General features: G+C 38.2%; 1 protein-coding gene and 1 long non-coding RNA gene across 2 annotated transcripts in view; both read left to right on the plus strand.

The window, feature by feature from the left end:
• Nucleotides 1-12,182, plus strand: part of LOC127956568 (deleted in malignant brain tumors 1 protein-like) — a 113,745-nt gene that overhangs the window by 48,412 nt on the left and 53,151 nt on the right.
• Nucleotides 1,219-2,093, plus strand: LOC127956381 (uncharacterized). The gene is made up of 3 exons (XR_008153550.1): nucleotides 1,219-1,283; nucleotides 1,491-1,553; nucleotides 1,732-2,093. It is a non-coding gene; the product is annotated as an uncharacterized LOC127956381 (long non-coding RNA).

Here is a 12,182-nt window from a genome sequence, read left to right on the forward strand (position 1 = left end):
AGTGTTCCAAAATCTCCTGGTAGATGGCTGCATTGACTTTGGACTTGATAAAACACAATGGAGCAACACCATCCGAGTTCATGGCACCCTAAATCATCTCTGAGTTCAGAAACTTCACACTGGACTACAAGCAGCATTGAATCTGTGCTTCTTCAGTCTTCCTCCAGACCCTGATTGTCAAAAGAAATGTTAAAGGTACTTTTATCTGAAAAGAGGACTTTGGACCACCGAGCAACAGTCTATTTCTTTTCAGTTTTTCCTCAGCCCAGGTAAGTTGCTTTGGATCATTGTTTCTGTTTCATAAGTGGCTTGGTAGCCCTTTTCTTGAAGACGTCTGAGTCTGGTGACTCTTGATGCACTGACTCCAGCTTCAGTCCACTAATTGTAAAGCTCTCCCAAGCTTTTGATTCAGCTTTGCTTGACAGTATTCTCAAGGTTGTGGTCATCCCTGTTGTTTGTGCACCTTATGCTACCCAATTTCTTCCTTCCAGTCAACTTTTAATTTAATATGCTTTGATACAGCACTCTGTAAACAGCCACCCATCTTCTGGAACATTGTCAAGTCAACAGTCTTCCTCATCATTGTGGTTACCAATAAGAGATACCCAGAATTTACTGTAGAGATGGTCATTTAAAGAAACCCAAATGTAAATATTCTAATATTTTGAGATAGAGTTTTCTGTAGGCTGTAATCATCAAAATTAAAACAAACAAACAAAAACTTTTGAAATATTTTACTTGATGTAATGAATCTACAATGTATGGAAGTTTCACTTACAAAAGTTATAAAAAAATTTTTTCACTAAATATATATAATTTTGATTTTACAGCGAGAGTGAATGAGATCACAACAGGATTGTATGAGGATATCTTCACTGGTGGACCAAGACCAGATCATGAGACAGGTGCTGGTGCTCTTCTGTACTTCAGTTGTAGTTCACTCTGTGTAATTCTATAATGTGCATATTGCGCACATAACGACAATAGTTTTGTGTTAAATTTGTAGACAACACACCAGAGGGATATTATGATGTCATTACTACTAGACAGAACTATGCCACTGAAAAAGGTGATTTTATGTTTGGATAATTTTTCTCATGAATTTTTACATCCTGCTGCTTTAAGTTGAAGGCTGGTTCAGATAAAATAAAATTTTATTTTAATGTTAATGTTACATTTAAGAGCTTAAAATGTATGTGTGTGTGTGTGTGTGTGTGTAGTGGACACACCAGAGAATTATGATGATGTCATTATTAATGGACAGTGCTCTCAGTGTGCAACAGGTGAGTCACACATAACTTTTTAAAGTAACTAAATTTGTTTCTTTGATATATTGAATGTGTTTATACCATTCATGAATCATTATGGCTATATCAGGTGTAATCTAATAATCTGTCATGAGGTGACAGGGACGTACTGTATGACAAGCTCAATGTGTATTAGAAAAATTTAAATTATCTTGTTTGTTTTTTTTTTTTACATGTGTAAAGAGGAAGATCAGGAGGAATATGATGATGTGTGGAGTATAACTGAAGATGTGATAAACCTGTTAGGTAACCTAATTGACTTATGATTCCAACATTTATTTTAAATATTAAGAATAAATTGCATGTCTCATTCTTTATCAGCTCCTGTTTTAAGAGACACACACTTTGAAATAATTATATTAGTAATTTGCTGATTTAAATTAAATTAACTTGGATGTAATCATAATATATTTTTTTAATGCAGACTATGATGATGGGGGGGAGGTGTCAAACGGTGAGGGAGGAGCTGTATGACTCAATGGCCACACCTGCTGCCTCTGTTTATTTCATCAAGTTTTTTTTTTTTTTTTTTTTTAAGTTGCCTTTGATTCTCTTAATATAATTTAATATGTTGCTTAAAATAGTCATGAACACAGATGAAGAGAATCACTTTTAATATTATAAATTCTATTTAACATATGGTGGTTATGGATCAGGACTAGGGTTTAAGGGACTAAGTATTTTCTATGCTTAATCATTTTTGGTTAATTAATATGTGTTTGGGGCAACATGTAATGAAAAAAGAAGTGTAACAAAGGGAGTAATAATTGACAAGATTTTCATAATGTTATATAACATTTCAAAGAATATTGAAATATAATTTCTTTCCGTATAAATGTGTTATGTCTCCCAAAATGCTTAATAAACATGCTTTAGTCCCGGTGTCTTCAACATTCTTTTTTTATAACAGAAAAGTCATATTTTGATTTGAAACCCCATAACATTTTCCAGAGATGTTGATTTATGACACACAATTAAAAAAATAGATATAATGATAATCACAGAATATTGTCATATTTCCATAAGAGTGTCACTAAATTAATTTCAGACATATTTGAAGACCAATGAGAGGGAGGGGTCCTGGTGAGACATCCAATCATTTGGTCTCTCTGAAAAGCCCTGAATGTACTCTGTACAGGACATCCAGACTTAAAACTGGCATGTAAAGTCTCAGAGAAATCCCCCCCCCCCCCCCCACAAAAAAAAGTATTACAAATTTAATTTAATATTTTACAACATTAAAATATATTATACACTAATAAACAACTTGTTTAGAACATTTGTAATATTTTCAGTATAACTGTTTTTATTTATATGCCTACTATTAATATGGTTGTAATATAATATGATGGGTTATAGATTAATAGTATCGAGACAAGTAATTTATGATGGGAAATATACTTAATTACAAGAATTATGATGATTTACCTGCTGGCTTGCTGGAGCTTTGTATTCATGTTTGCAATGTTGAACTGCCTTTAGCAGCCTCCCTTCCTCTTCGTCATCTTCTTTGTGAAGGTTTTATTTTTAAATATCTGATTGTTTGTTTATTTATTCATTGTTTGTTTGTCTACAAAGGGTGCAAACAACAGCAAATGCTATTTATATTAGATCTACTCGGCTACAATGATTTGTTTGGACATTCTAATTCTAAGAACTTGGATATTTTGTTGTTATAACTTCTATAAAACTGAGAGAAAATCATTACTGATAGAAATTCAAAAACAAACTACCAAATTACTGTTTCAGGGAATCATCCACTGACTGTAATGTGAATTGTAATGCATCTACCTGTTAATGCAACGACACTGGGAACAGATTGTGAGTGATACTGCGGATTCGAGCTAGCAGGAAAACACGGAGCGGATTAACGGAATCTTTATCAGAGCAGTTACAGACCATTCTTAGCTGGGTCGATGGGGGTATTGGTGAGAGGGGCATGGGCCTGATGACAACCACTATTTATTTAAGTGAAACCTCTGGTGTTTTTTGTAAGATGACCCTTACTGCCATATATTTTCAACTGTCTTGTCATGTGGCCTGCTTGTATTGGGCAGTTTTTGAGACCTGCCATCAAATGAACAAAATTATGAGATGCTAAACCTAAATAAACATCCCCCAGATCTAGCTGATGCATGGTCGAATTTGTTTTTCGTAAATTAAAGTTCATTATTTAACATCTTGAGGCTACATGTGAACAGGTAGGTATTTTCAAAATGTTTGTAAAATGTTTTGTGTTGGTAAAAGTATGATAACATGTCTAATCTTGAGCTGAAGACTTAAAGCGATAGTTCACCCTAATGAAAAATTAACTCACCCCATGATTTACTCACCCTAAAGCCATCCAAGCCATTGGTGTATATGACTTTCTTTTCAGAGTAGGCTACAATCATAGTTATTTCTATAACTTAAAAATAAAGGCCTTCAGAAGTTAATGTATGAGATTTTATAGGAAAACTATCTATATTTAAAACTTTATAAACAATAATTTCTAGATTCTGCTAACTGTCATATGCACATTCATGAGAGAGTGGCATTTCACCTTGGGGACAGTGGGCATTTGATAGAATACATTAATTTTGAAAAAAAAAAAAAAAACCTAGGCCAATTATGCATTCATTATATAATTATTTTTAGAACTTAATTTTGTGGTGGATTTTACTCTGGACCTGAAAATCAAACAAGAGTGGTTTACAAACTAAATCAAAGAAATAAAACTTATGTTTTCTGAAACCACATTATTTACCTTTAAAACTTTGTCTTAAATTGATATTTGAAGATATTCTCCTTGCTTGCGCTAATCTAGCAATAACAGGTTTTGAGAGAGCACATTCAATGATGCTGTCATTATTGTTTTTCTGTAGATGGTGTCAGCACAGCATATAGCTCTATAGGGCAGAGTTCAGACTCATTTGCTATTAGTAAGAAGGTAACATTTTTGTTTGTTTGCCATAAGTGAGGGCCAGAGAGTTTTTCCACTATCTGTTAGGTAGAAGGGACATTTTCTGCACTGAAAAATCAGTTCCCTTTCAAAAGGGAACGCCATGCTGCGTCCTCTAGAGGGCACTATGGGAACACTGTCAGCATGGCCAGTGTCTGAAACATGAATAAAATAATATAAAATGAACTTGACTGTGGCAGGCACAAGCTTTTGACTTAAGCAAATGAGCGACTGCGGATATAAAAGGGCACCTGCAGAACACATCATCCTCTGTTTTGTCTTCAGGATCATTTGTTCTGAAGTGTGAGTGGTAAGTAAAGGGGAATGTCTAATCTTAGGTGTTTTAGGAAGTGTGCAGATCTGTGTCCATGATATTTGACACCGGATAATGCACACAACCTTTGTGTCATGTGCTTGGGCGAGGAGCACTCACGCTCTGCTCTCGAGGAAACAGAGTGTGTTTGTTGTTAGTGTTTATCATTAAGGAAGCTCCGCTCTCATTTGTCCCTTTTCTCGAGGTAAAGGAGCTGGAGCTCGCTGATGAGTTCGAGGGTGAGATTAATCTCCCACACTCACCGCGGGCTGACGAGGCCGAACTGGGGGAGGAATATGTGCTGTCTCTCAAATCTTCTTATCCAGCAGGAAGTGCTCTGCTGGCTTCTAGCCATCATGAGCAGGATTTGGCTGAAAAGGTGAAGAGGATTCTTCAGAGCTTTCACAGCCAGCCTGCCCTGCCTATGTGGAACTGCTGGAGGATATGGAGCATGTTACTGCTAGGTTAGGTCTGCAGTGGAAGCACTGAGACACAGAGAAAGACAGGATAAACCAAATTCATCCCATATCCATCAGTGTCAGCATACTAGTTATGCTAAAACTGAGTGAATTTCGAGAGCATGTATATGTGTCGATGCACCCTATCAAAGAGATGCTTGGGAGCTATCTCTCAGATGGGGTAACATCTACGATGAAGGCTCCGGCCCTGCCATCCAGGCTGCTGAAAGAAATATCTCGCCTGAATGGTAGGGCATACGGGGCACCATGTCAGGCAGGTGCTGTCTTGCATACAATGGCTGTACTGCAGGTGTGCCAGGATGATTTGCTGAAGGACCTAGACCAGGGTGCACCGGACCACAGATCAGGCTAACAGGGCCACCAAGCAGATGGCTGCCATGATTGGTAGGTCAATGGTGGTTATGGTGGCCACGGAGAGGCACCTGTGGGTGAACCTGGCGAACATCGGGGACAAAAAAGTTTTCTTCTCGATACGCCGGTTTCGCCCTCTGAACTGTCCTGCACATCCGTTGAGACAGTGATTGGTAAATTCAGGGAGGCGAAAGTGCGCTTAGCAGCCTATAAATCTTATATACACCGCCAGTCTACGTTTGCCCCCAAGCACGAGGAAGGACCTGGCTAGTGTAGCTACTTGTGGTCCTCCACCTCTGATGAGTCAGTCACAGAGTGACTTTTGGCGGGTTAGTTAGTCTATGATGATTGGAGCTTGAGTGTGCCGAAAAGCCTAGCAGTTTCACTGGTAGGGATGCTGTTCCTCAAGTCCTGACTTGGGGAAACAGTTACCTAGGCACTTAGCCCTTAGGTGTTGGTATACAGTTCCCATAGCACCCTCTAGAGGACACTGCATGGAGTTCCCCTTCAAAATGCTTCGGCATCATGACAGCATTTCAATAGCGCCCTCTAGAGGACGCAGCGCCTCATTACCTATTCTCAGGGAACCATGGTTACATGTGTAACATGAGTCATTTTGTTAGTGTTGCAAACATTGTATTAAAAACTGCCTAGTCTCACATACAGAACTTGAACAAGATGACAAAAGCTCAGGTCCATATTGTAAAATACTCAAGAAAGATGTACAGTGCAAGCAGAAATGAACCTCACAGACTCTGTTGGCCAGAAATGCTGCGTTTCCACTGAAATTACCCATAACATTTGCACCAGGAACTTTTTTTCCCCAATAACTTTTTTTCCCTCCAGACCTGTTGCTTTCTGCGTTTCCACCGTGGTGTAAAGTACCAGGAAGATTAGGCAAATAGACTGGTGACGTAGGTGACGTGCAGTCTACTACTGCGCGCGTTTCTCAATACGGAGTATGCTGATTTCGGACTTGTATCCTCGGTAGTTCATACTTTGTGCATTTCGATAAACTGAAAACAGACCAAAGATTTCCTGTTAGATTTACCCAAAATGAATTATATTTTATGTTTAACCACTAAAGAGACATCAGAGCCAGCGGCACACATCAAAAGGTCTAGCCGAGGTGAGGCTGCTCTCGGCGGACACATAAGCACTGAGCTCCCACTGATCGCGTGGAGCTCACCGTCTCCGAGATCGGCAAAACACATTTTTAAATAGGCGCTGTCTTTATAAATAAACCACAGATTTGAGTTTTAAACAACTACATTCCCGCCTGAAATATTTTTCAAATTAGATTTCATGACACAATAATAGTAATATTTTGAAAATTATCTGAATTAATGGTGGTTGAACTCAACCAATGCTGCGTGAACTCAACCAATCAGGATGTTAAGCACCAAAGTCCCGCCCCCGAAAGTTCCAGAACTTTGAAAAAGTACTACCTCGCCAGCAGGGACTTTCTGAGGGGCATTTTTTACCCGGAACTTTATTTAGTTCCTAGTTCCTGCGGTGGAGACACACCAGGTACCAGCCCAAAGTCCCTAGTTAATGGGTAAAGTTCCTGTGGAAACGCAGCAAAAGTGAACAACTTGCTTAGTGTTCACTGAATGCAAGTTATGGTTTTTGTGGGCCATCTGAATCCACTTGTGGATTTAGTTAAATTAGGTAATTTTTTATCCATTTTACAATGTTATTATTTTTACTGAATTAAGTTCATTATTTTTTAATGTCGTGCTAACACTAATAGACATTTTTAGGATATATGCTGGTATTTATCAGTGCTTTTATCTCGTCTCTGCAGGTGTTTGGCTTTGATGCTGAAAATAAACTGGAGAGTTTCCTGCCTCCTGTAAGTATCGTGTGTGTGTGTGTGCATCCCCTCAGTGAAGCGTCTTGATGTATATGGAGAGGAGGAGTTCTTGATATATATGGAGAAAATCAGAAAAGCGTCCTCTGATTTGTCACTGAAGTTGTTTGATGATTTCCTCTGTTGTGTCTAATAAGGTAATAGCGAGTGTGATTCGAGGGTGTTGGGCCTCTTTCTCTCTCATTAAGGGGGCTGAGAGGATGCCTGTACTTCTGCATCATCAGAGCGGAGAAGCTTGTACACTGGGTGTTGAGTTAATCATGCTGAGGATTACAATGAGGTGGAGATGTCTGACACTCATTTTACTGTCTGCAGTTGTAATACTCTTCACAGCTGGTAAGTACATAACAAATGAAACAGATTAAGTTATTTTCAGAAGATATCTTAGAGCACAGTCAAGCTAATGTGCTGTTTCAAATAATAGTAGTAGTAGTAATAATAATAATAATAATAATAATAATAATAATATTAATAATAATAATAATAATAATGAGGTGATGGAAAATAATGCCTAATCATTTATTTGTTATTTACAGAATACCAAAGAGACACGCACCATTTTAGTTATTTTTATAATATTTTTCCCTATATTGATTTGTGCTTAATTGATATGAAAGCTTATGGATAAAGATATACAAAAATTAAGATATATTAAATTTAAAGGCTTATGTGTTCCATTTGTATAGTTGCCACCATTTGCATTCATTTTTCTCTTCCTCTTCCACCCTCATTTTAATCCCATCATCTCTTTGCCATTGCTTTAGCTCAGTATATAGATTGTTTGAATGTGAGGTTGGTTGGTGGTCACAGTCGCTGTGCTGGTAGAGTGGAGGTTCTTCACAAAGGTCAGTGGGGAACAGTGTGTGATGATGACTGGGATTTGGCTGATGCTGCAGTGGTGTGTAGAGAGCTGGACTGTGGAGAACCTGTAGATGCTCTGGGTGATGCTCACTTTGGACCAGGTTCAGGACGAATCTGGATAAGTTTTCTTAAGTGTAGGGGATCAGAGTCCACACTGAAGAACTGTGGGTCAGGAGGATGGGGCACACACAACTGTGATCATAATAAAGATGCTGGTGTCATCTGCTCAGGTAAAGTATTACTCTTATGTAAAATCTGTGTAAAACTTTTGAGCTTGCATATTGGTTTGTAAATACTTACATAAGTTGTAAGTTATCACTATTTTGAGTATCTGTAAATGAATGTTTATTTGTTGTTGTTTATTTTGTTTATTTGTGTTGTTTTATTTAGAAGTCAGGCTGGTTGGAGGTTCTCGCTGCTCTGGGAGGTTAGAGATACTTCATGATCAGACGTGGATGTCAGTGTGTGACACTGTCTTTGACCAGCAGGATGCTGAGGTTGTGTGTAGAGAGCTGGACTGTGGGGCTCCTGTACAGGTGCTGGAAGCAGCTGCTTTTGACAAAGGAGACGCTCAGATGTGGACACAAGAGATTCAGTGCAGAGGAAATGAATCTCAGATTCACCTCTGTCAAAAATCAACATCAATCAAAAACAACTGTTCTCAGGAGATAAATATTGGTTTGCTGTGTGCTGGTAGGTGTTACCTGCAAAATACAACAAAGCAGTATTATTATTATTTTTTGTTATACATTTTTTATTATTATTAATTTATTTCATTTTAATTTTCACTTGAGTTTTCTATTTCCCTTTTGTGTTTCTTATATCCCTAGACATTATAAATGTGAGATTGGTAAATGGTACCAATTACTGTGCTGGTAGAGTGGAGGTTCTTCACAGAGGTCAGTGGGGAACAGTGTGTGGGTATGGCTGGGATTTGGCTGATGCTGCAGTGGTGTGTAGAGAGCTGGACTGTGGAGAACCTGTAGATGCTCTGGGTGATGCTCATTTTGGACTAGGATCAAGACCAGTCTTAATGAAAATCGCAATCTGTACTGGATCAGAGTCTACACTTAAGAAATGTGGATTCATAAAATTGACTGACAAATGTCTTGATAAGAGTGCTCAAGTCATTTGTTCAGGTAAGTTAAAAGTTTTGTATTATAGAAAACAGATGTGCCAAAAGCACTCATTCTGTGACTATTTCACCTTCTTGTCTGTTAATTGACCTAAAAACCTGATCAAAAACTATGGAAAAACCAGTGGCCCCGAGGAACTCATTGGCATACACAAGCAGTGGCAATTCTGCAAGACCCCAAATTAACCTCAGGTGCCTATTTAGGAAAGGCCCTTGAAGGTTCAGACATCCAGTATCTTCTTATTCACCTTTAAAATAATGCATGATTTTGTTGATATGTGTTTACTTATTCAGAAGTCAGGCTGGTTGGAGGTTCTCGCTGCTCTGGGAGGTTAGAGATACTTCATGATCAGACGTGGATGTCAGTGTGTGATGCTGTCTTTGACCAGCAGGATGCAGAGGTTGTGTGTAGAGAGCTGGACTGTGGGGCTCCTGTACAGGTGCTGGGAGCAGCTGCTTTTGACAAAGGAGACGCTCAGATGTGGACACAAGAGATTCAGTGCAGAGGAAATGAGTCTCAGATTTACTTCTGTCCAACTAACTCCTCACACAAGCACAGCTGTTCACATGAATACAGTGTTGGAATGGTGTGTGCAGGTTTGTCATGTCTGCTTTATTGTCAATTCTTCCACATGTACAGTACATAAATACAGAGAATCAAAATTTTGTTACTCGAAGACCCTCAGTGCATACAGATAACACTAACAGTAGAGCCTAAAAATCTAGATCAAATATAAAATACAGCTATACAATAAGGGAATGTAAAAAAAAAAAGTTATATAATAAAATTAAAAATTATTCTGTCTGGTTAAACTGACAAAGGGCTCGAGAGCAGTTATTTTATTTAAATGACTGATGAGGTAGTAGTTTGAGTGTTTTCTTTAAATAAATGTTACTTTCATAGTTTGGTCTTCTTTTTGTGTTACTTTTTTCTTTGCTTCTGTCTGTACCTTTTTTTTTTTTTTTTTGGTAACACTTTAGTATAAGGACCAATTCTCATAATTAACTAGTTGCTTTTAAGCATGCCTATTATCAACATATTGGCTTTTTATTAGTACCTACAGGTATAGCACATATTCTGAATTATCATATTCTACATCCCTATTTCTATCCAATATCAACTGCCTTACTAACTTCTAATAAGCAGCAAATTAGGAGTTTGAGGCAAAAGTCATAGTCAATGGTTTCTTAATAGTGATAATTGTACCTTAAAATAAAGTGTTGCCCTTTTTTCTTATCTCTGTTTTTATTATGTAGACAATATGAGAGTGAGGTTGGTTGGTGGTCACAGTCGCTGTGCTGGTAGAGTGGAGGTTCTTCACAGAGGTCAGTGGGGAACAGTGTGTGGTGTTGACTTTGATATGACTGATGCTGCAGTGGTGTGTAGAGAGCTGGACTGTGGAGAACCTGTAGATGTTGTGGTAGATGCTCATTTTGGATCAGGATCAGGAGCAATCTGGCCAAATCGCAAGTTATGTACTGGATCAGAGTCTACACTAAAGAACTGTGGATCAGTACAATGGGGTACATATATCTGTGATCATACTAAAGATGCAGGAGTCATCTGTTCGGGTAAGCTGCTTCAAAGCCTACTCTGTTTTATATTACACATGATCCATCTGTCTGAAAGGGGTAGTTAAACAAAAAATTAGAATAGGCTTCTTTATTTACTCACCCTCATGCCAGACCAAACCAGAATGACTTTCTTCTGTAGAGCACAAGGTATGTAGTTTTTTTTTTTCTCCATAAATAATCAAAATAAGAAACTTAGTATGATGCTTGTGCATTCTGTTATAAAATTACATTAAAATGGAATTTAATTTATTTTTGGTGCTTTGACAGACCCAGTCCTAATTCACTTGCATCATATTGAAAAGACTGGGCAGGATATTCTTTAAATATTCTCTCTCTGTGTTCCATGAAAAGAAAGGAATTCATAAGGATTTGGTTTAACATGAGAATGAATTCTCCCATAATCAAAATGCATGTAGGATAGACAAATTTTTTATCTCTTGCTACTTCAGGTACCAGACTTATTGGAAACTCCAGTTGTTCTGGGAGGTTAGAGATACTTCATGATCAGTCGTGGATGTCAGTGTGTGACGCTGTCTTTGACCAGCAGGATGCAGAGGTTGTGTGTAGAGAGCTGGACTGTGGGGCTCCTGTACAGGTGCTGGGAGCAGCTGCTTTTGACAAAGGAGACGCTCAGATGTGGACACAAGAGATTCAGTGCAGAGGAAATGAGTCTCAGATTCACCTCTGTCCAACATCCCTTTATAAAAACCATTGTTCAGATGATAACTTCCAGGAGCTGTTCTGTGCTGGTAAGAAATAAATTAAAGTGAGAGTTATATCTTTTTAATATTCGTCTTTTTACTCCTAGTCTCTCTTTGTATTCTTCTGTCACTTAGAGAGAATGAATGTGAGGTTGGTTGGTGGTAACAGTCGCTGTGCTGGTAGAGTGGAGGTTCTTCACAGAGGTCAGTGGGGAACAGTGTGTGGTGAATTCTGGGATATGACTGATGCTGCAGTGGTGTGTAGAGAGCTGGACTGTGGAGAACCTGTAGAAGCTTTGACTGATAATCACTTTGGACAAGGATCAGGACCAATCTGGATTAGTGCATTATGTATTGGATCAGAGTACACGCTGAAGAACTGTGGGTCATCAGGATGGAGCATAAATGTCTGTACTCAAAATTCAAATGCAGGGGTCATCTGTTCAGGTAAATAATGTTGTACTTCTAAGCATTAAGTATTTTTTCCCTTATTTCTTGGCCATGAATTTGTGTTCATGCAAAGAGTTATTGTGTTTTATGTGGAAAACTTTTTGTTTTATCTGCGTTATATCTGTATTATGTGTTTTTTTCTACTGTGCACTGTGGTTCATGCAATATAAACAGGTCATAAGGCTTCCAGACTTGC

The sequence above is a fragment of the Carassius gibelio genome, chromosome B4 (assembly GCF_023724105.1).
Source record: "Carassius gibelio isolate Cgi1373 ecotype wild population from Czech Republic chromosome B4, carGib1.2-hapl.c, whole genome shotgun sequence".
Taxonomy (NCBI): domain Eukaryota; kingdom Metazoa; phylum Chordata; class Actinopteri; order Cypriniformes; family Cyprinidae; genus Carassius; species Carassius gibelio.